We start from the raw sequence: 26,085 nt of genomic DNA, 5'->3' as shown, positions 1-26,085 counted from the left end.
AAAAAAATGTGGCATCTATACACCATGGAGTATTACGCAGCACTAAAAAATGACAAAATCTTGGAATTTGCAGGGAAATGGGTGGCACTAGAGCAGATTATGCTTAGTGAAGCTAGCCAATCCCTAAAAAACAAATACCAAATGTCATCTTTGATATAATGAGAGCAACTAAGAATAAAACAGGGAGGAAGAGCAGGAAGAAAAGATTAACATTAAACAGAGACATGAGGTGGGAGGGAAAGGGAGAGAAAAGGGGAATTGCATGGAAACGGAGGGAGACCCTCATTGTTATACTAAATTACATATAAGAGGTTGTAAGTGGAATAGAAAAATAAACAAGGTGAGAAATGAATTACAGTATAGGGGGTAGAGAGAGAAGATGGGAGGGGAGGGGAGGGGGGATAGTAGAGGATAGGAAAGGTAGCAGAATACAACAGTTACTATTATGGTATTATGTAAAAATGTGGATGTGTAACCCATGTGATTCTGCAATCTGTACTTGGGGTAAAAAAGGGAGTTCATAACTCACTTGAAGCTAATGTATGCTAATGTATGAAATATGATATGTCAAGAGCTTTGTAGGGTTTTGAACAACCAAAAAAAAAAAAAAAAAAAAAAAAAGATATCAGTGGCTGTGAAGAGAAATTGCCAGAACTATCTATGGTTTCATTAGTATATGTGGCCTGTCTCATCTTAGGCTCTGTTTTGTTTTGTTTTGGATCATGTAAGCTTCATTCTTCACAGTGTTAGGACATGAGATTATTTTGGAAATAACTCATCTTATCAGGAGACAAAGAAGATCCTTTGCTCTGAGACTTGATACAAAAGTCTTTGAATTCATTCTGTGTTAACTTTTGTGCAGGGTGAAAGAGATCTAGTTTCATTCTTCTACATATGAATAATAATTACTAAGAATTATAGTTCTTGACCTGGAGAAACTTAGCCATGCTTTCTGATTTTCATTTCATTGTTCCTTCTAACATGCAGGAGTGACAGTATAGATTAAAACTGGGAAAGATATAATTTTTGTTGAAGGATACATGGGAGTTTAGTATTTTGATCTATTTTGTATGTTTGAAACATTACCAATGACCCAAGAAAAGGAAAAACAGAAGAATAAATAAAAAGTGGAGTCCAACAGGGAAAAACATGATAAATAATAAAAAGTATTTTGTTAATATATGACATCTAAGAAGAAAAGACTCCATACCATATAATTGTGTGGCTTTAAACATAAATATTCAAAGAATGAATTTATCAGAATCACCTGAGGGCCTTTTTGAAAACACATTTCTGGATAACTTTCCCTGGATATTTTGATTCAGTGAATTTTGGAAGGAAAATAGGTTCCCAATGATTCCGATTTGCTGACAGGTTTGGGAGCCATGACCTACATTAACTGACCAGATTATGTTGGTGAATTAACTTTAGCAAAACCAGAATTTGTTTAAGACAGGAAATGACAAAACTGGTGAAGTCTACCAACTTGGTGAAATGGATGGTGTTTCTCTAGATAGAATTAGGGTACTTTTTCAGTTTTTAGCCTACAATGTTGATTTACTTAGAATGAGATCTACTAAAAATTAGAGCTGAAAATTTATTTAAATACCCCCTGTCCTGTCTCTTTATTATAAAGAAATTGAGGCTTAGAGAGGAAAATGGCGCAAAACTCATCTGAGTTTAGTAAATGTTTATTGGAAAGCCATAGAAGCAAGGCATTGTGTTTGATAGGCACTTGGGACACAGAAGTTACCAAGGATTGTAGTTCTTGACCTGGAGAAAGTTAGCCATGCCTTCTGACTTTCATTTCATTGTTTCTTCTGTAATATTATGCTCTTTCTTTTTCATTTTTCCTTTAACTTAATTTTTTAAAATAATAGCTTCCAAAATATACTTTTAAAACAACAACAACAAAAGGAATATACAGAACAGTATGTACAGCATATTCCCATTTGTAGTTATATTCTGTGTGTGCTTAGTCAACTTTGAAAGGATCTATAAATTGAAAGATGTTGAGGAGCTGGGCTGAGGAGGTATATGCATAAACTTTTTAATTAAAAAATAGCTAATTTCACAACATTTAACAGATGAAATTCCCTTTTAGGCCCAACTTCTATTATGTTATCACATAATATAACCCTGTTCAAAAGAGAATATGCAAAAATTTTAATTGCAAATTGAGATATGAACATTAGAAAATTATGGCTTATGTGTTTTGAAATCTGAGTGCTACTTAATATTATATAAAAACCATGCATTTTATCTCATCACTATAGGGTTGGAAATCATAGAATGTCCCATTGAATTTAGTCTTGTTATTTCTTTCCTAAATGAAATGAATAGTCCACAAAGGCTGGTTTCTTAAAATAAATCAGAAAATTGCTGCTACTCTAGTGGCATTTTGGCACATCATACATAAATGGAGTGTAAATTCTCATTCTTCAGGTTTTACATGGTGTAGGTTACACAGGTTGTGCAATCATATATGCACATAGGGTAATAATGCCTGATTCATTCTACTGCCATTCCAACCCCCAGACCGCCTCTCTTCCCTTCACTCACCTCTGTCTAACCCAAAGTACCTCTCTTCTTTCCTGGCCACCTTCTCCTTTATTGTGAATTAGCATCCACCTATCAGAGAAAACATTTGGCCTTTGGTTCTTTGGGATTGGCTTATTTTGCTAACCATGATATTCTCCAGCTCCATCCATTTGCCAGAAAATACCATAATTTCATTCTTCTTTATGGCTGATAAATATTCCATTGTTTATATATACCACATTCTCTTTATCAATTTATCTGTTCAAGGGCATGCAGGTTGGTTCCATAGTTTAGATATTGTGAATTGAGCTGCTGTAAACATTGATGTGGCTACATCACTATAGTATGCTGATTTTAAGTCCTTTGGTTATAAACCTGGGAGTGGGATAGCTGGGTTAAATGGTGGTTCCATTCCAAGTTTTCTGAGGAATCTCCATACTGTTTTCCATAATGGTTGGACCAATTTGCAGTCCCAACAGTGTATGAATATACCTTTCCCTCCACATTCTCACCAACACTTATTGTTGCTTGTATTCTTGATAACTGCCATCCTGACTGGAGTGAGATGAAATCTCAGTGTAGTTTTAATTTTCATTACTCTAAATGCTAGGGATATGAACATTTTTCATGTATTTGTTGACCATTCATATTTCTTTTCTGTGAAGTGTCTGTTCAGTTCCTTTGCACATTTATTAATTGGGGTGTGTGTGTGTGTGTGTGTGTGTGTGTGTGTGTGAGAGAGAGAGAGAGAGAGAGAGAGAGAGAGAGAGAGAGAGAGAGGAGAGAGAGATTGTGTTTAATTCTTTATATACCCTGGAGATTAATGCTCTGAGGTGCAGGTGAAAAAGATTTTCTTCCATTCTGTAGGCCTCTCTCTTCATGTTCTTGTTTGTTTCCTTTGCTGTAAAGAAACTTTTTAGTTTGATACTATCCCTTGTAATGATTCTTCATTTTACTTCTGTGCTTTAGGAGTCTTGTTGAGGAATTTGGTTCCTAAGCTGATGTGGTGAAGATTTGGGCCTACTTTGTCTTCTGTTAGGTGCAGGAACTCTGTTCTAGTGCCTAAGTTCTTCATCCACTATGAGATCATTTTTGTGCAGGGTGGGAGATAGGGGTCTAATTTCATTTTGCTACATATGGGTTTCCAGTTTTCCCAGCACCAATTGTTGAAGAGGTTATCTTTACTCCAATGTATGTTCATGGTACCTTTGTCTAGGATGAGATAATTATTTATGTGGGTCTGTCTCTGTGTCTTCTATTATGTACCATTGGTCTTCATGTCTGTTTTGGTGCCAATACCATGGTGTTTTGGTTACTTCAGCTCGGTAGTATAATTTTAATTTTGGTATTGTCATGCTTCCTGTTTCACTTTTCTTGTTGAAGATCATTTTGGCTATTCTGGGCCTTATTTTTTCAAATTAATTTTATGACTGCCTTTTCTATTTCCATGAAGAAAATAATTGGAATTTTAGTAGGAATTGCATTAAATCTGTATAACACTTTTGGTAGTATGGCCATTTTGACAATATTAACTCTGTCTATCCAAGAGCATGGGGTATCTTTCCATCTTCCAAGGTCGTCTTCAACTTCTTTCTTTAGTGTTCTGTAGTTTTCATAATAGAGGTTTTTCTACTCTTTTTTAGATTGATTCCCAAGTATGTTATTTTTTTTGAGGCTATTGTGAATTGGCTAGTTTTTAAAAAATTTCTCAGTTGATTCATCACTGATGTATAGGAATTATGGGCGTTAATTTTATATCCTACTACTTTGCTGAATTCATTTGTGAATTCTAGAAGTTTTCTGGTGGAGTTTATTTGGTCTTTTAAATATAGAATTATGTCATCAGCAAATAGGGATAGTTTGAGTTCTTTTCCTATTCATATCCCTTTAAATTTTTTTCATCTAATTGCTCTGTCTAGAATTTTTAGGATGATGTTAAATAGAAGTGGTGAAAGAGGGCATCGTTGTCTTCTTCCAGTCTTTAGAGGGAATGCTTTCAATTTTTCTCCATTTGGAATGATGTTGGCCTTGGGTTTAGCATATATGTTGCTGTATTTTCCTACTGTATCTAGTTTTTCTAGTGTTTTGAACATGAAAGGATGCTATATTTTCTCAAATGCTTTTTCTGCATCTATTGACATAATCATGTGATTCTTGTCTTTAAGTCCGTTGATGTTATGAATGATATTTATTTATTTCCATATGTTGAACCAACTTTGCATCCTTGTGATGAACCCTACTTGGTCATGGTACACTATCTTTTAAATACGTTTTTGTATGCTATTTGCCAGATTCCTTTAATGTTAAATAATAAGCCTGCTTAACTTCAAAGAGAACATTCCAAGTTTGTGTTAATTTCATTTACAATATTTAGGATCTCTCCTTATAACTTAAAATATCAATTGCTAAACCTAGAAACAACATCTATTCACCATGAAGGAAGAATAGTTATTCTCCTTATCAAGAATATTCATATATATTTTAGGTTCCCCCAGTGTCAGCATTAGGAAATAAATGAGTCGGAGCAACAGGGGGAAGATGGAAGAGCTGAGTTTCTAATTTTTGTTTGAAATTGGCTGGTCTATAGAGGATGAACTGAGCATTTAAGACCAAGTTTAGAGAAAGCTTCTGGAAAGAAACTTCATTTTCTTAAGATCCACAGGATCATAGGGCCATTACAGCCAAGAGGCATGCAAAGAATATTGAGCTTCATTTATTTTTAAGCTAAGCATTAGCACATAAATTTTCCGTATTTGGCTTTTCCCTTTCTTTTGGTTCCTATAAAAATAAAAATTATTTGAGGTTACAGAGGCCTAGTATCCAAAGGGAATGAAACAAACACTGCAGGTAAGCAGAAAAAATTAGAAATTTCTACCCAGTGCCTATTAGGCATTTAGTAGTTATATTAAAAGCAAAACATTCAAATGCCTACATTTTTTTAAAAAAAATATGATGGCCTTTATCTTGCTTCATTTTTAAGGTATTTTCAGTGTTCTCAGATTTAATATGTAAAAAGAATAACCATTCAGTATGATATATACATATCTATACAATGACTTTAAGGTAGATTTAAGGGATTTTTCTTAATTTTAGTTGTAGAGCACATCCTCAATGTGAGTGCTGTAATAAAATACTTGTCCTACTATAATAAGTTATGGGACACGATATAATGGAAAAGGGAGACCAGATGACAAAATGGATTTTCATTCAAGAGAAAAAGAACCATTGTTCACTAGTTTCTAAATATCTGCCCAAATGAGAAGACACCAAAAACATATCAGCTGTACATATAAACAGAAGATATATATATATATATTCTTTAAGAATTAATAATCATATATATATATATGATTATTAATTCTTAAAGAATATATTGATTCATTTTTTCTGAGAGAAGATACTACCATGTCATCCTAATGTCAAATTATTTTCTGGAGTTTTGATAGATGGAAATCAGAGCGTCTTCTCTGATTTCATTTGAGTTTAATTTCAAGTGTCCTAGGCCAAATATAGACAATCCATAAGCAGTCTCCCCACTCTAATTTAGTCAGAATTCTTCATGTATTACTTTATTTCTGAAGGCCATATATTATAGATTAAATATGATTCCTTTATGGAACTAGAAGCTATCATGCTAAGTGAAATAAACCAGTCCCTAAAGCCAAAGGGGAATGAAGGGAAGGGAGGAAGGATGGGATAGGAAAACACAATGGAATGAATCTGACCTAACACTCCTATGTATGCAGACATATTAATGTACCACAGTGAATCTATCCATCATGTATATACACAAGGTACTAATTAAAAAAATAACCATAAGTAAATAGCAGAAAGGTCAGTAGAGTAGAGGGAAGGGAAGGGGAGGGGAAGTACTATGAACTGAATTAGAAGAAATAATATTCTATACTTTTATAATTGTGCCAAATCAAATCTATTGTCATGTATAAAAAAAGAAAAACAATAAAAAAGAAAAAATATGATTCTTTTAGAGAAAATGTAATTAATCTATTTGTGAAAAATTGGAAAAAGAGTGGTTTCCTACTGAAAATCAAAAGAATATTTTAATTTATAAAAAAACTAAGATGAAATTATTAGAAATATTAGTAGGCAACCTGTATAAAATGACAAGAAGTGAAAGACTTATTTCAACTTTTGGCATATATAGTAATTGTAATAAAATCCCCAAGAGATACGTATTCAACTAATCACTTTGTGGATAGCAAATCACTTTTATGAGTTTAAATAGATATTATATCATGAGTCAAATTTAGAAGAGTTATTAAGATAAAAACCCCAAACAGAAAGTAATTCTATTATTATTTCCTCAAAAATCCATAATTATCAATTTTGTCCTATTGGAAACATACCCTATCCCTATTCCACTTTGCTCAGTATTCTGTCATTGTGAAGCTTCAGTGCATTTGGCAACAGAATTGACATGAGGAGTCCAGAGAAGTCAAGAACTGTTGTAACAGGTCAGTTTTATTTTTAAATAAGCAGTCCAATTTCTTTCATAGTATGCAAGCAAAGCTAGAAAGTATGATATCTTTTTGGGTACGGTGTCACACACTTGTAATCCCAGTGGCTCAGGAAGCTGAAATAGGAGTATTGTGAGTTCAAAGCCAGTGAACTGTCTCTAAATTAAAAAAAAATACAAAATAGGGCTGGGGATGTGGCTCAGAAGTTGAGTGCCCCTGAGTTCAATCCCCAGTACCACTCAAAAAAGAAAGTATATCTGAAGGAACCAAGGTCTAAATGGGAAAAACTTGAGGACTAGATTTCAGTTATGATTGTCACTACGTATCCTGGTCACCTCAGGCATTCAATTTCTCTGTGATCTTGTTATCCTTATAAAGTACTGTAAATATTACCTCCTTTACTACCTCTTAAAGTTCTTGTGAGAATAAAATGTGATACAAAATGTGAAAAGGGAAGTACAAGAGAAATAAAAATAATATTTTTTACTCATCTCATTGCATTTATCTGTTTGATATTTCTATCCTAAAATTATTTTTTTCCCATTAAAAAAAAGAAAGTCAAAGTCCTTTCAAATGTATTTTCATTGTTAATGTGCAAATCAAGGAATGGGCAAGAATCAATGCAGTCTCAAGAAAAGGTGAGGACAGAAGGATCTCCTGGTGAACAGCTGGCTAAAGGGAAAAGGTGAAGGCAAATCTTTTTTTCTTATAATAATTTTCTCTATATTTACTTTTAGAAATAATATTGCACATATCTTTAGGATAGTGGGAAGACTCAAGTGTTTCAAATAATTTACTTATTTAGGATTTAAGTGTATATTTAGGATATAAGTGTATATTTAGGATATAAGTGTAGTTTACAGAGTCCTTTGTTTCTGGAATTATCCAACACAAACTTTTGAGTTACTGAAAAGGGAGAGAACAAATGGGTGCTATACTTGGATTTTTTGGCATAACTACGTGATTTACTAATGGCTTAAACTTGGTCAGATGCCAAAAATGCAACTATATTCTTGTTATTAATATTTCATTAATAATAGCTTTTTGCATAGGAATTTCTAGAGTTATAAGGAGATGCAATAACAGTTCCTTTTGTTGCTGTTACAAGAGATGGAATATTGTTTTTATAAATAATATATTGACTTTTAAACTTTATTTAGGAATCAGAGCTAGCATATCTTAACACAGTAACTAATGCTCCATGACTAATATGTTATATAAAAATATTACTTCTGCTAATTGCTTTATGGACCCATGGAATTTTCCCAAAGGCCATAGTTTACTATTGTTATTAGTGCTTTGTCCATTACCAGCCCTCCTATCTAGATAATTCCTTTCTCTTGCTGCCAGGGGAGTTGCAGATTTTGTTTTTCTCTCTTGACATTTATAGAACAATGTAATCATTTTCTTATAGTTTATGATTATCTAGTACCTCCGTTGTGTAATATTTGCTTCTCTGTGACTATGTCATTGCATTCTAAATTCCTAGTGAGATATACCAGGAACCACTTGATCATATTGAATGTCCTTTTAATAATTTTTAAAATCCCCAATCCCAAATATAGTTCAATGACTCCACTATTTATTAGTGGTGTGACCTTGAGAAATTTAAAGACCCTTTCTGTGCTTCTATTTCATCTTTGATACAAAGGGAGGCAACAATAGCACCTAAAATATTTAGTATGAAAGTTCAGAAAGAGTTTTTTACATTTTAAATGCTGAAAATAGTGTCAGTATACAGTAAGCACCTGATAGAAAATAGCTCCCATTGTTATCATTATTATCAAATGTGAAGATCTTAATTGTCAGAGTACTATTATTGTACAAGACAGAGATAATGGAGTTGTATTTAATTAAAAGTTTAAACTGGCAAGTATTTAGAACATAATGAAAAGTGAATCTCTGTGGTTAAATTGTTACTTATAACAATAAGACAAAAATGTGGAAAGCCAATCTTTTTTCTTAAATTTTACATTTAAAAAATTCTATATAGTTCTTGTAAGATGCACATATAATGGAACAAAAAAATCTTAGAATTAATAGCATTGCAAATATTATGAATGATAGCAAAGAACCATTTATGCTTCCTTTATTATGATTTACTTGTTTGTGGTAACACAAGCTTTGGTTGCCTTTCCAACAACCATCTCTCTGCCCTTCTTTCTTGTTAGTGGAATTCTAATTCTATTCAGATATCTACTTTTTCCTAGCACCTTGGGGTTAGATTCTGATAGATTTTATATAATTTGATGCAGTATTCCCCTTGCCTATAATTGATTTGAGCAGGGACATGTTATACAACTGTAGCTAATGAGGCACGAGGGAAAGGCTGCTGAAGGGAATTTGCTCTATAATATAAAAGGCCTCCTTTTCTGCATATGGACACTATTGTGAGAGTGTGATGCTGGGAACTGTTGAAGACATTTTCACTAAGTATTAAGCTTCAAGACAAAACTTACTGATGAAAATAGCAAACCAGTAAGATGAAACAAAATTGGGTCCTTGAAGATGGTGCTAAGATACTGAATTAATCACCCTTGGAAATGCCAACCTCTTGAATTCTTTTGTAAGATGAATAAACTCCTTATTGGTGTATGTAATTCATCTGAGTTAGGGTTTTCTGATACAGCTAAAAGAATCCTAAGTGATATTATTCACTGTACATTTTTTGTGTTCTTATTATATCATGTTGAGAATTATGCAAATGGAAAAATAAGTAACTCCCAACTCTTCAGGGTTCTGTTACAGCTTAAATTTTTTAAACAGAATATATTTTCTAAAGATATAGCAACATTTGACAATTATTTCTTAAACAGAAAAAGAACCACTTTGTATAGTGTTATCTTAGGGGAATTTTGACAGCATTTTTTAACTTTTAAAATTTAAGAATGACATATACTGACATAAATTTAGCTGACATATGCAGTTATAAATTGTGTTGATACTTGACGAGCTTTTATAACATGAGCACATCTATGTAAGCTATCATTTATATATATATATATATGTATATACATAGAATATATACATTACATATATATAACATATGTGTGTATGTGTGTGTATGTGTGTATGATATAGAATATCGTTGCGTTTCCAGAAGTCTTCCTTATGCTTCTCACAGTCTATACGATTCCTTCCAGGGTAACCACTTTTCTAACACCATACAATAACTTTTCTGTTTTTGAATGTTATCTTTTTGAGTCACATAACATGCACACTTTGTGTCTGGCTTCTTATGCTTAACAATTTGAAATATGAGATTCATTTATGCTGTGCATAACAATATTAGTTTATTTCATTTACATATAGTATTTTTTACAAATATACCAGAATTTATCCAGTCCTTACAAAGGACATTTGAGTTTTTACTATGAGTAATAAAGCTATGAATATTTTCATACGCCTTTTAATTTTTATATTTATATATTTTTTAAAATATATACTTAAGTATGGGATTGCTGAGTCATAGGTGGGAAAATATTTGATATAAACTTCTGTCAATAATATACGAATGCAAATTTTGTTCCACATCATGAAAACATAATATTTTTAATTTTAACTTTGGCCTATCTGATGTGTAGTGTTATCTCACTTTGATTTCATTTTGCGTTTCCCTAATAACTTTTAAACATTTGTTATATGTTTGTTAGTCATTTGGGCATATTTAAGCCTTGATTTTTAAAAAAAAAATCTTTTATTTTTATTATGATTTATAGGCATTTATTATATATGCTGGTATATATTCTCTGTCAGATATATGTATTGAAATATCTACTCATTCTATAAGATTTTTGTTGAAAAATAAAGCTTTTAATTTCAATGGTCTCCACCTTATTAGTGTTTTCCTTTATAATTACTGTTTTTGTGTTGTGACTTAAAAAGTCTTTGCCTACTCTAAGTTTGTAAAGATTTTTTATCTTTAGAAACTTTATTATTTGATCCACCTGGGATAGATTATTATATGTGTGTGAAATGGTGGTAAAACTACATTATTTCTACACATATTGCATTAATACCACTATTTTACTGGGGAAGCTTTTTTATAAATTTAATCTGTTGATTGATGTCTGAATTCTATATTGTATAGTTTGTCTATTTTTCAGTCATTATACATCACAGTTTTAACAATGTGTTATGTAACCTCTCCAATTTTGTTCTTTTCAAAATTGTTTTTATAATTCTTGGGACTTTATATTTCAATAGAAATTATAAGATGAGCTTATTAATTTGCACCAAAAAAATAGTAGAGAACAAGATGGCAGAATAGTGGGAAGAGGCATTTCTCACAGCTCCATGATACAGGACTCAAGCAGTAGGAATACTGCTTCTCTGTGAGGTGGGTGGAAAAGGGACTTCACCGATAATCAATATTGGATAGAGAGCCTTGGAGACTGGTAAATTTGGGATGCATCAGACAAAGAAAAGGAACAAAATTGGAGCTGAGCTCCTGCTAAGAGTAGGGGAAATTAATACAGAGGATCAGAAAGGGCTGAAAAGTGCTGCAGACAGTCTTGGCATAGAGAATCCTGAGATCAGAGGGGCAGTGTGCTCTGGGCTGGCTCACTAAGCTGGTGCACAAAAGACCCCAGGTCTGCCAGTTGTGCACAAGGAGCTGAAGCTGGATCCCTTTGGGGGACTTGTGCACTAAAGTGGCACCAACTCAGACCAGGAACTTAGGTCTGTGAATTTGGGAGTGAGTCCAATACATGAATCCAGTAGTTTCCAGCCATGGGATCTAGATTGAATCTAGATCAGGACAATTTCTGTTTCTTATTGGTGTAAGTAAAATTCATCTGAGTTAGAAAATCAGGACAATTTCTGTTATGGAGAGTATTTTGCCTATGGGTAATACAGGTTGGATAGGCTGGAGGAAGCCCATTTCTCTCACCTCCCTTGAATCTGGCAGTGTGTAAGACCAGTGGCAGTGGCTTGAGAATCTGAACAGGGAGGAATAATAGAGATTGGAGCAGACATGGGGATGCCAGAAAGGGCATTCTCTGCAAACTACAGAAGTAGCAAAGAAATGGCTCATCCTTCCTATGAGTTGAGCCTGGGGAGACTCCGGGAGTACAGTCCTAAAGGTGCATTGATTAAAAAACACCTGATAACTCCCCATGCAATAAAACACCTGGGGCAATAATCCCCACCTCTGGGAGCTTCATTTCCACAAACTCATCTTACATAACCTAGTGGCATCTGTATCCTGGAAGTGGAGCTGACAGCACTCTCTTCACTCCCCCTTACCATTCTGCTGAGAAGGGAAGCCGATAAAGAGAAGGAGTTTGGCACAGACATTGAGTATATTCTCTCATTGACTATTCTTACTATTCTGTGTTTTTTGTTTTTAAATGTGTACTGATTCATATATAATAGACATTTAAACACACACATATTTTATATTTGTTTCTGGTTTCTAATGTCTAGCATTTCTTGAAAGTAATTATTTTTCCTTACACTGTTTTCAAGGGTTAGGATTTTTGATTAGTATATGTTGGATTGGATTGATATTGTATTCAACCTGTTTTATGACTCTGTTTCCCCTTGTTTCTCTTTCCCCTTTTTCTCCAACTAATATCCAAACTCTATTGTTTTTTTACTCTTCCTTTAATTCTTTTACTTCTATTTTTCTCCTTTTGCTTCATAGACAGCTCATCTCACATCATCTCTGCATCTGGCCTATTCACCTCTTAAAACTATAAACCATTTTCTACCCTCCAATATCTTCTCCTTTCCTCTTAATTAACTCTGTTCTTAACTTCTCTTAACACTAATTGGTTTATAAAATGCCAGACCCCATCACTAATGCTATAGCAACAATTAATACAAGAAAGGTCACAGATAATACCTACTGTTTGATTTTATGCCACACATAATTCATGATTAATTACTATTCTCTTTACTGATAGAAACTGCTGAGCCTACCATTTCTGTTTATTTTGACAATTAACACTGTGTCATAATAGGAATTAAGTAATTTAGTTCTACATATTGTACGCACAGTTGGTTGCAATTATTTGGCTATCCTCTAATCTGTGAAGCACATGAAACCTACAGGATTACTAAAAAGCTTGCAGAATGGAAGCTCTGCTACTTTAGATCCATTTTGATAGATGGGTAGACACACAAACAATATAAAAAAGCAGGGGGCCAGGTATGGTGGCACATGCCTGTAATCCCAGCAGCTCAGGAGGCTGAAGCAGGAGAATTTCAAGTTCAAAGCCAGCCTCAGCAAAAGTGAGGAGCTAAGCAACTCAGTGAGACCCTGTCTCTAAATAAAATACAAAATAGGGCTGGAGATGTGGTTCAGTGGTTGAGTGTCCCAGAGTTCAATCGCTGGTACAAAAAAACAAAAAGCAAGGAACAAACTATTCCAAACAAACAAGAATGACTTCATAGTAGACTACAGTGATACTTCAGTGAAAGAAGTGTCAGAAGAGGAATGTAGAAAGTTTATAGTTAAACTCATCTATGAGATAAAAGGTGATGTAAAGAGTGAAATTAGAGCAAAAACACAAGAAATGAAAGATCACTTTAATAAGGAAATAGAAGTTCTGAAGAAGAATCAATTAGAAATTCTCAAAATGAAGGAATCAATAACAAAATTAAAACTTCAGTGGAAAGCATCCCCAATACACTAGACCATTTGGAAGATAGATTTTTCAGGCAACAAATACAAAGTACACAATCTTGAAAATAAAGTTGATCATGGAGAAAATATGTTAAGAGATAATGAACAGAATTTTTAAGAAATATGGGGTAACATTTAAAAGGCCAAATATAAGATTCATAGGGGTAGATTAAGGCTCTGAAGTACAAATTAGAGGAATATACAAAATTTTCAATAATGTAATAATAGAAAATTTCCCAAATATTAAGAATGAAATGGAAAATCAAATATAGGAAGCATAAAGTTCTCCAAATATACAAAATTACAACAGACCCACTCCTAGGCACATTGTTATGGAAATGCCTAACATACAGAATAAGGACAGAATTTTAAAAGTGGCTAGAGAAAAATGATGGGTCATATTTAGAGATTAAGCCTGTCGGATCTCAGCTGATTTTCTGCCTCAGACCCTAAATGCTAGGAGATCTTAGAATAATATATACCAAGCTCTGAAAGAAAATGGATGCTAACTAAGAATACTATATCCAGAAAAATTGAGTTTTAGATTTGAAGATGAGATTAAAACCTTTCACAATTAAAAAAAGTTAAAAGAATTCACAACTAGAAAGCTGGCACTACAAAACATACTCAATTAATATTTCATGAAGAAGAAATGGATAAAACAAATGAAAACTAGCAGATGGTGAAACTACACTAGAGGAATAGTATATTGAAGGAGAATCTAATAAATAAAAATGACAAGAAATAAAAATAATCTCTCAATAATAACACTGTTAATGGACTCAACTCATCATTCAAAGGACAGGCTGGCAGATTGGATTAATAAACAAGACCCAACAATTTGCTATCTCCAAGAGACTCACCTCATGGGCAAAGACATCCACAAACTGAAGGTGAAAGGATGGGGAAAGTCCTATCATTCACATAGATCTCATAAACAAGCAGGGGTTTCTATTCTCGTATCTGATAAAGTGGTCTTTAAGTGAAAGTGAAGCAGAAGAGACAAATAAGGCCATTTCATACTACTTAAGGGAGTCATACAACAACAACAAAATAACAGTTGTAAATATCTGTGCCCCAAACAATGAAACATCTACGTACATCAAACAAACCCTTCTCAATATCCAGAATCAAATAGATTACAACACAATAATATTGGGTGATTTTAACATGCCTCTTTTTTCAGTGGACAGATCATCCAAATGAAAATTAAATAAAGAAGTTACAGAACTAAAAAAAATACAATTAAGAATTTATACTTAATAGAATATATAGAATATTTCATCAATCAGCGACTAAATACACTTTATTCTTAGCTGCACATGGAATATTTTCTAAAATAGACCATATTTTGGGCAGTGAAGAATGCCACAGGTAGACTGATGGTTGGCCTTCAGTGGTAGAATCATATTGATGAGGCTGGAAAGAGTCATTGGGTATTTGAGTCCAGGAAGACAACTCCTTAGCAGAATAAAACTGTTTCAGAGGCTGAATCAAGAATCCTTTTTTTAGGACTGACTGCCTATCCAGTACTGTGGGTGAAATTTGCCTTTAATGCTCTCTTTTCCTTCAGAGTGAAGTGGTTGGCTGTGGTTATCATGGGTGTGGTGCTGTAGGGTGCCAACCTGTATGGTTATATCAGGTGCAAAGTGGGCAGATAGAGGAATTTAACCAGCATGGCTATTTTATATCCTGGAAAGCAGTTTTTAAAACAAAACACTGGAGATGATCAGACTTCTTGAATAGAGAGAAAGTTTGAGTATTCTGTGACATTGGGGAATGGCTAAAGAGATTGTTGATTATGAACTGTTAGAGTTGAGTCCAGTTGCAAAGAGGATTGTTGTCTTTGTTTTTTCACTTAAAAACTTAATATGAAACTGTTTTCTTTTTAAACAAAGTTTTTATTTTCTTTCTCTAGTTGTTGGGGCTGGGAATTATGATGTCATTAGAAACATTGTCAGAATTTATTTTATGATATATGTATGTATATATATAGTAATGTATCAATATATTCCAAAATAATGTGTTATATATATAAATGTGTGTGTGTGTATATATGTATATGTATATATGTGTGTGTGTATGTGTGTGTGTGTGTGAATATATATATATATATATATATATATATATATTTCACAGAGATGTTTGCATTTTGATCCACAGAACATAGGATGCTCTTTTTTTAAAAGAGAGAGAGAGAGAGAGAGAGAGAGAATTTTAATATTTATTTTTGGCGGATACAACATCTTTGTTTGTATGTGGTGCTGAGGATCGAACCCCTGGCTGCGCACATGCCAGGCGAGCACACTACCGCTTGAGCCACATCCTAGCCCATAGGATACTCTTAGTGTATCTCAAAGATCTTTGTGTTTACATACCAATTCTGTACATAATTTTCAGAAACAAGTTTGAGTTCATGGTTAAGAGTAAGTACTTGACTTGTGTATGCATTAGACAAGTTAGAAAAAATTGTTAATTTTAAATATACACTTCATGTTAAAATTGCTTACCTTAGACATGCCCAGGTGAAAACCAAATTCAGGCTGGTAGTGCTAACTAGTTTCTCAAATTGTCATTTATTTTATACTATAGCAAATCATTTACATAAAGCCTAATTAATATAAATGGAATCTTCATAGTTTATGTTTAAGGGATACCCAGGGATTGCTGCTATTCTATTTATTTCATAGAAAGGATAACTAGATTTTATTTTGGACTTCCTGGAAACTCTTCAGTGGTCTTTGGGCTAATACAATTTACCTTTTATTATTAAATTAATATTATTCATTTAAATACTTGGCATAATAAATGCCTAAAAGACATTTTATTTTATGACTTTATTTTTTCTTGCTATAATGGGGATATTGTAAATCAGACAATATTAATAAAACACAGCAATATATGTAACTGTAAACAAAAATAATGTGCAAACTATTTTAGGTATCTATAAATTATGTTGTAGAAACTGCCAACTTTGTTTGAGTCTTTTAACTAGCAGGTTATGTTGTAAATATATTTGTACATCGTTAAAATATTTTTAAAGATGTTTTGTTTTAGTTGGGAAAAAATGTTCTTTACCTCTGAAAATCCCTGAACATTAAATTTTGGAAATTTTGAATATTTAGTGATGGCTTAAAGAGGCTAACGGTATTCATTTTTAATACCTGAGCATATTAAGAGGAGCTGCCAAGACATCTTACATTCATTTCTATAACAATAAGATCTAAATCTCACACTCCTGGAATAGGAAGCAGGAAGTTTGCTAGTCATTGGATCAAAGTTTCATTGGCTCATGTTAGGGATTTGTTGCTTTAGTTGATTTGACAAGTTTTATCTATCAGAAGACCTAACAAGATACAATTCCTTTAGTAAAGAATCCTGGAGACCCCATTTATCCTCAGTAAACCCCCTATGGATGACAATGGCAGCAGGTATATCTCTTAATGGGAAGAATTGAGCTTCTGTGAAGCATTAGAACAAAATGTATGCAAAATCACCAGTCTTGTAACAGAGTATATGAGTTTTTTTGGGAAAAAAGTTTTCAGTTTTGCATTATAATTTATGAACAACACAGGCTTGAAAGAAAAAGGTAGTAATCATTATTCCTATATAACTATAAGCAAAAAAGGATGCATTCCAGAAACAGAATAAATGTCTGAAGCACAAGAAAGGATTACATTTTCCCCAAGACTATATACACACCAAGAATTTTAAGTGATTCTCTCAAGATTCAGGTACTTTTTTCTGTAGTAATTTTCTGTGCTTTCCCAAAATTTTACAGCAAAGCTAAATTACTTTTCCTTTAAAAAACAACAGTAGAGGTAAGTAAGAGTCAAAAAGACAGTCAGAAAAACACAGATTTGTGGGTTATTACAGAGAAAGAATATCAAGTTATTCCGATAGAAAGTAAGAAGGCAAGAGATGACAGAGCTAAAAACAAGAATTATAAATAAAGCCAAGAATCAATAAATTGGATGGTATCAAACAAGAAAGCTTCTTCACAGAAAAGGAAACAATCTAGCATGAAGAGAGAGCCTACAGTATAGGAGAAAAATCTTTGCTCCCTACACCTCAGATAAAGCATTGATTTCCAGGATATATAAAGAACTAAAATACACACACACACACACACACACACACACACACACACACACACCAAAAAACAAACAGAACAAAAACCTTGAATAACCCAGTTAATAAATGGGCAGAGGAGCTGAACAAGCACTTCACAGAAGAAGCACAAATGTTCAATGGTCAACAAATATATGAAAAAAAATTTCAAAATCTGCTAGCAGCTTGAGAAATGCAAATTAAAACTACATTGAGATTTCATCTTACTCCAGTCAGAATGGCAATTATCAAGAATAAAAGTAACAGTGTCAGTGAGGATGTGGGGGAAAAGATATACCCATACATTGATGATAGGACTGTAAATTGATACAACCAATCTAGGTAGCAGTATGGAGATTCCTTAGAAAACTTGGAATGGAATCACCATTTAACTCAGTTTTCCTACTCCTCAGTATACCAAAAGGACTTAAAAACTGCATACTACAATGATGCAGCCACAACAATGTTTATAGCAGCTCAATTCATAATAGCTAAGCTATGGAATAATCTAGGTGCCTCTTCAACAGATGAATGGTAAAGAAAATGTGGTGTATATACACAATGGAGTATTGCTCAGCCATTAAGAATGACTTTATGACATTTCCCAGGAAATGGATGGATCTGGAGACTATTATGCTAAATGAATAAGCCAGTCCCCCCAAACCAAAGGTTTCCTGATATGTGGAAGGTAACTCACAATAAAGGGTTGGCAAGGGAAAGAACAGAAATTCAGTAGATTAGGCAAAAGGGAATGAAGGGAAGGGAGGAAGAAGTGGAATGAATCTGACTTAACTTTCCTATGTACATACATAAATACATCACAGTGAATCTCCACATATGTACAACCACAAGACTGGAATTCTAGTTAGAACAACATGTTTCATGTTTTTATTAATATGTCAAAATATACTCTACTGTCATGTATAACTAAAAAGAAAAAAATAAAGAGAAAAAGGTGTAGGGCATAGCCAGGCGATGATGCAAAACAATCAGGATTGACATCAAACATGGAATATCATGGCTACCTAGCATCTAAGCTTTAAAAAAATGCTCCTTTCTGAATTTAAAGAACCAGACAGAGTATACAAATGTCACGGTTTAATGATAAAAGTGAACTGGAAGAAATAAGAATTTTGTGAGTAATTTAGCACCCTAAATTATATGGTTATTACCTAAGGAATAAAATAAGTCATTCTCAGACAGACGTGTATGCTTGGTTTTACAAAGCTATGCTTAATTTGTATCTCCAGAGATGCTGGAAGGGAAAATAAACTAAGAGCTATAATTGCCAGGAACTCTTTCAATACAGTGCAGCTGATTGTGAAGCAATAGAAAGGTGAAGCCACTTAGGGGGTGGGTCAGAAAAATGGTTCCTTCATATTCTTGGATTTTTATTTGTTCTTGTTTTTTTTTTCAAAATGGACTGAACTTTGGATAAATGCTGTGAAAGACTGGCCCAGACTTTTCAGTGTGGTGTCAGGCTTAAAAAGACTTTGGGGAAAAATACTAAAAATAATATCTTACGAGTGGGGGAGGAAATGACCAGTTGGTGTATGCCCAAGAAAGATAATAAAGCGATTTCTAATGCTGGTAATAAGGTGGCCCAGACACTGTGATGGGCAGTCCTACAACACATAAATCCTTAAAAGATATATACATACACACACACATACACACACATACACACACACACACATATATATGTATATATATACATATATGTGTATATATATATATATATTTCTTCTTCTTTCTTTCCTTGATTCCCTTTTTTTGGATTCATTATTTATTACTATTTCATTTTTCCTATCTATTTACTCCATAGTTATTTATTCTTTTACAATTACTTTGGATGTTTCCATAGAGATTTCCCTAGAGATACTGTTTATTGTTCACTTATCAAAATTGAAATATTATTCTATTCCCAGACAACACACAGACATTAAAATACATAATTAATTCCTCTACTCCTCTACCAACTTATGTTCTAGCATATTTTAACACAATATGATTATTATTATTGATTTTTATAGCCAATATCCATTTATATTTACTCATATTTAACCTTTCTATTCCTTGTTTTTTCCTGTAGCTTCAGCTTTGGCCTGAAAAATACACACTAATATTTTTCTAAAAGTACTTCTCTGATGCTGAGAAATTTTTTTGTCATTGCTTATCTGAAAACGAGTTTGTTTCAAATGAACTATGAAGGATATAACATGCTAAGCCAGCACTTACTTTCTTTTGGCATTTTGAGATGTCATTATGTTATCTTCTGGCTTCCATGCTATCTAATAAAATAGTAAACTCTCAGTCTTGCTGTAACATCTTAGATAGTGCTCCTTTCTCTGGACTCTTCAAAAGTTTTGTCTTTTAATTTGGCTTTAATACATTGTACTAATACATACATATGTATATCATATACATGTTGTTTTATTTATTTTTATCCTATTTGGGGTTAATAGTACTTTCTGTATCTCTGGCTTGATGTCTCAGAAGAGACATTCCTCAGGATTCACTGCTTTAAAGCTTCTGTTAACTGAGTGCATTCTTCATATTATGCAACATTAAATTCAAATAGATCCCAAATTCTGAGGACATGAAAAATTCACTAGCAATGTTTATTTTTTTTTGGTTTGGGGCTAATGATCATATTAAGAACTTATTATCTTGATTTTTTTAAAATTAAATTTTTTAAAGATTTTTTAAGGATGTATACAATATTTTTATCTTATTTATTTTTATGTGGTGCTGAGGCTTGAACTCAGTGCCTCACATGTGCTAAAATTTTAATTAAGCACTATATGGTACACATGATGTTTTGATGTATGTACATATTGTGAATGGCTAAATCTAGCTAATCACCATATGTGTTACTTTGCATACTTGTCTTTTTGTGGTAAGAACACTTAAAATTTACCTCTTAGCAAATTTTAAGTATACAGTATATTAAAGTTTAGTTTTCATGGGATACAATAAATCTCTTGAACTTATCTTAACTCATTAAAGAACCTCAGACTCCATCTGCTGTTTTGTTTCATTCCTGAATAAAACAGTACAAATTCTTTATATTAAAAAAATTAAATGTCCAAACATGATGCATTTGCTTCATTATCGAACACAAGAATGCTGTTTTTATTTGTAACTATTATATCCAGGTAATGTAGCTGTATTTTCTGAAATGAATGCCATTATTATACTTGGCTCCATGTTGAGAGGGAAGCCAGTGTCTGTCCCCAAATCAACTCAAGCTACTATAATAAAATATACAGAATGGGTAGCTTATAAAAATTATTTCTCATAGTTATGGATTCTAGGAAGTTTAAGATCAAGGATCAAAAAGATTCAGTGTCTGGTGAGGATCCACTTTCTGGTGACTTCTTGCTCTAACTCACATGATAGAAGTTGCAAGGCAGCTCTCTGGAGTCTTTCTCTGTCTGTCTCCCTCTTTTGTAGGGCTGGGGATTAAATCTAAGGCCTTGTACATGCTAGGTAAGTGCTCTACCCCTGAGATAAATTCCCAGCATTTTGGAGTCTCTTTTATAAGGATACTTTTCCCATTCATGAAGACTTTGCCCTGTGACCTAATCACTTCCCAAGAGACCCACCTCTTAATATTACCATCTTGGAGGTTTAGACTTTTAATGTATGAATTTGAAGGGACACAAACATTCAGAACAGAGAAGTTCATTTACCAACTAAGGACAGATTGCATCTGTCATTTATTGCTACAGTAGAACATCTAATCTGTTCCCTCAGTGGTCCTTTCAGGCAATATTCTGCCAACAGAGACAAAAGGACCCTCCTACTTGTTGACCAGTGGGAGCTCTAAGCTTCCTTCTGATGGAGGCCCCTTTCTGGCCCATCTTACTGAGTAGCAAGATTCTCTACAAGATTTATGACATCAATAATAAAACAAAAGTTAACCAAGTCTTTGGAGTACTTTGACCTCTTGCAAAAAAGGTAATAAGAGTACCCATAGGAACCCCAAACCTAAGCCTGAAAAATATTCATATTCCTATTAATCCTATAATATAATCATTTGTATTTTTATAAATATTAAGTTTAAACATAAGCCAGATTGATATTAAAATATTACAAAGTAAAGAAGTAAAGGATTTGCCCATGAAGCCTGGAGAGAGAGAGCAGCTCAAGAAGGTATAATGCAAATGTTCTGATGATATTATAAATCTGCTTGTTTCTTCTCTTTTATTTTTCCTTTTTAAAACATCATTATTAGCAATGGTTCTCTTGTAGAAAATTGAAATTTATTTGCTAATATGGGCTTTCCCTATGGTTTCCACATCAGCTTATAAAACAGCTTAATAAGGCCTTTCCTTATTTTACAGGCTGGGAAATCAAAGCAACATAATAGCTTCCAAGTTTCCCATTCTTTAATCCAGTGTACATTTTCCTTATCAGAAGGAGATTCAAGTTAGAGTTGGGAAAACACATGTGATTTATAAAAAAGCAGAAGGTTCAATAACAAATTGTTCAGGCCACCAGAAACTTGCTTTGAAGATTCACTATAGTCCGGCAGTTGTTTAATTTACAGAATGTTAAATTCTTTTTTAGAGTGTCAAGAAAATCTAATAATCTGAACTCTGTTGTTTATTTTACCATTTACAACCTAATTCTAATTGTCTGTGAAGAAATAGTTACTATGGCTGCTTTAACTGATTATCCAAATTTGGAGACTTAAGATAACGTGTACTTATTATCTTACTGTACTGGAGATCAGAATTCTTCAATCCATCTTATTGGAGTAAAGACAAGGTGATAGTTGGACTGGTTACTTCTGGAGATTCTTGGGAAGAACCTGTTGCCTTGTCTTTTTCTACCTTTTATGGGCTGCCCACATTCCTTGGCTCACTGACTTGCTGGTGTCATTCTGACTCTTGTCACACTTTCTTCCCCGTCTTTGACCCTCCTGCCTCACTTCAAAAGACTGTTGTGATTATATTTGGCCCATGTAGATAATTTAGGTTAAACTTCCCATCTCAAGATATTTAACTCAATCACATCCATGAAATCCCTTTTGCTAAGTAAAGTAAAATATCCAAGGTTTCAAAATAAAGATATAGAAATCTTTAGGGATGGCATTTTTCAGCCTACAGTAAGTGGAGCTACCTCAGTGTTCAGTGGAGTCAAGATGGTGACATTTTTTAATAAAGGGAAGCTATACTTGCCTAACTCATTTGGAAATTCTGTTAATGGAATAACATGGTGGAAATTTGTCTCTCTTGCCCTGTGGAAGTAGTTTGACTTATCATGGTGGCAAAAAAAAGTTGAATATAATGAAATGAAGAGGTGAAATAAGGTGATAGGGACTGAATTTCCATCTTTGACTAGTGAACTACATCTAGGCTTGGCTGATGAAAAAATGATTAGAATAGGTATATTTTAATTGGGTTGGGTTTATCTAACTTAGACCAGTAGGTCACAGAGAGCTGATTTTTTTTTTCTTAGTGACTATGTATGCATGATGAATATTCAGAAGTTCATACTTTTTAATAAAAATAAATATTTTTAAAGAAAATGGAATAATAGTTATAAGATTTTTTGGCAGATATATCATCAGAAGAAACCTTCTAGAGAAATGGATTATAATGACCCTTGGGCCTCGTTTCCTAGCTAGCATACATTGTTAAAGTCTTTATCTAGATTAGTCAAAATTCCTCTGAATTGCTATCTTCTCCTGACCCTGCATTTTTCTCAAACCTGCTCTTTACATGTGAACATAGTATTGGAGGTGTATTTGTAAAGATACAATACCACTTCTTTTTTTTTAACATACTTAATTATTGTAATTTATTATACCACTTACATATATATGCAAATAATAACTAAATATAATTGATATAGTGTCAAGTTTAACATATACTTTGCAAAATAGGTCTGAAAGTCCTAGGTAGCCTGTTGACAAACTTTTTTAAGTTAAGGATTGTTGTATACAAAATAAACTTTAACCTGAAAACCCTCTTCCCTCACTCCTTCCTCACCTTAAAAATAGGTTTCTATCGGATTGATAGTCACAAATCAATAAATTGAAAAAGTCACATGGGAATCAATTTATTTTCAGAGGTATAACTAGAAATGTTTTCTGTTTTACAAAAACAATTATGTTTCTCTTTGATAAGATTTGGTTGATAGCTATGGCTATATCACTTTACTTCCCAGTTTTTTTGATGATTCTTTTTTTACTTTTATTTTTTTATATTTAATTGATTTTATTTTTTAAATACATGACAGTGGAATGCATTATAATTCTTATTACACATATAGAGCACAATTTTTCATATCTCTGTATATAAAGTATGTTCACACCAATTTATGTCTTCTTACATTTACTTTGGATAATGATGTCTATCACATTCTACCATCATTAACCCCCTGCCCCCTCCTTTCCCCTCCCATCCCTCTGCCCTATCTAAAGTTTGTCTATTCCTCCCATGCTCCTCCTCCCTATTCCATTATGGGTCTGTCACCTTATATCAGAGAAATGCAAATCAAAATTACTCTAAGATTTCATCTCACTCCAGTCAGAATGTCAGCTACTATGCATGCAAACAACAATAAGTGTTGGCGAGGATGTGGGGGAAAATGTACTCTCATACATTGCTGGTGGGACTGCAAATTGGTGCAGCCAATATGGAAAGCAGTATGGAGATTTCCTGGAAAATAGGGAATGGAACCACCATTTGACCCAGCTATCCCTCTCCTCGGTCTACACCCCAAGGACTTAAGAACAGCATATTACAGGAATACAGCCACATCAATGTTTATAGCAGCACAATTCACAATAGCTAAACTGTGGAACCAATCTAGATGCCCCTCAGTAGATGAATGGATTAAAAAAATGTGGCATATATACACAATGGAATTTACTCAGCAATAAAAGAGAATAAAATCAGGGCATTTGTAGGTAAATGAATGGCATTGGAGAAAATAATGCTAAGTGAAGTTAGCCAATCCCCCCAAAATAAATGCCAAATGTTTTCTCTGATATAAGGTGACAACACCACTTTCTTTTTTTTATTTTTTATTTATTTTTTATTTTTTTTATTTTTTTCATCTTTCATACATTTGATTCAAGTGAGTTATGCATTTCCATTTTTACCCCAAATACAAATTGCAGAATCACATCAGTTACACATTCACAATGTTTACATAATGCCATATTAGTGACTGTTGTATTCCGCTGACTTTCCTATCCCCTACTATACCCCCTCCCCTCCCCTCCCATCTTCCCTCTCTACCTCATCTGTTGTTGTTTCGTTCTCTCCCTTCCCCCCCCTTTCCCCTCACAACCTCATATATGTGATTTCGTATAACGATGAGGGTTTCCTTCCGTTTCCATGCAATTTCCCTTCTCTCTCCCTTTCCCTCCCATCACTCGTCTCAGTTTAATGTTAATCATTTCCTCATGCTCTTTCCCCCTGTTCAGTTCTTAGTTGCTCTCCTTAAATCAAAGAAGATATTTGGCATTTGTTTTTTAAGGATTGGCTAGCTTCACTTAGCATAATCTGCTCTAATGCCATCCATTTCCCTGCAAATTCCATGATTTTGTCATTTTTTAGTGCTGCATAATACTCCATTGTGTATAGATGCCACATTTTTTTTTATCCATTCATCTATTGAAGGGCATCTAGGTTGGTTCCACAGTCTAGCTATTGTGAATTGTGCTGCTATGATCATTGATGTGGCAGTATCCCTATAGTATGCTCTTTTAAGGTCCTCAGGGAATAGTTCGAGGAGGGCGATAGCTGGGTCAAATGGTGGTTCCATTCCCAGCTTTCCCAGGAATCTCCATACTGCTTTCCATATTGGCCGCACCAATTTGCAGTCCCACCAGCAATGTACAAGTGTACCCTTTTCCCCACATCCTCGCCAGCACTTATTGTTGTTTGACTTCCTAATGGCTGCCAATCTTACTGGAGTGAGATGGTATCTTAGGGTGGTTTTGATTTGCATTTCTCTGACTGCTAGAGATGGTGAGCATTTTTTCATGTACTTATTAATTGATTGTATGTCCTCTTCTGAGAAGTGTCTGTTCAGGTCCTTGGCCCATTTGTTGATTGGGTTATTTGTTATCTTATTGTTTAATTTTTTGAGTTCTTTGTATATTCTGAAAATTAGGGGTCTATCTGAAGTGTGAGGAGTAAAGATTTGTTCCCAGGCTCCCTATTTACTTCTCTTATTGTTTCTCTTGCTGAGAAAAAACTTTTTAGTTTAAGTAAGTCCCATTTGTTTATTCTTGTTATTAACTCTTGGGCTATGGGCGTCCTATTAAGGAATTTGGAGCCTGACCCCACAATATGTAGA

General features: G+C 33.6%; 1 protein-coding gene and 1 pseudogene across 1 annotated transcript in view; both read left to right on the top strand.

Annotated features, from left to right (window-relative positions):
* Gpr158 (G protein-coupled receptor 158) overlaps nucleotides 1-26,085 on the top strand; it is a 411,653-nt gene that overhangs the window by 148,278 nt on the left and 237,290 nt on the right. The gene's annotated exons all lie outside the window — the stretch shown is intronic.
* LOC143379374 (Golgi apparatus membrane protein TVP23 homolog B pseudogene) lies at nucleotides 15,006-15,392 on the top strand (annotated as a pseudogene).

Source organism: Callospermophilus lateralis, chromosome 13 (assembly GCF_048772815.1).
Source record: "Callospermophilus lateralis isolate mCalLat2 chromosome 13, mCalLat2.hap1, whole genome shotgun sequence".
NCBI lineage: Eukaryota > Metazoa > Chordata > Mammalia > Rodentia > Sciuridae > Callospermophilus > Callospermophilus lateralis.
Note: the sequence above shows the minus strand (reverse complement) of the source record. Positions and strands in the feature narration are given on the sequence as shown.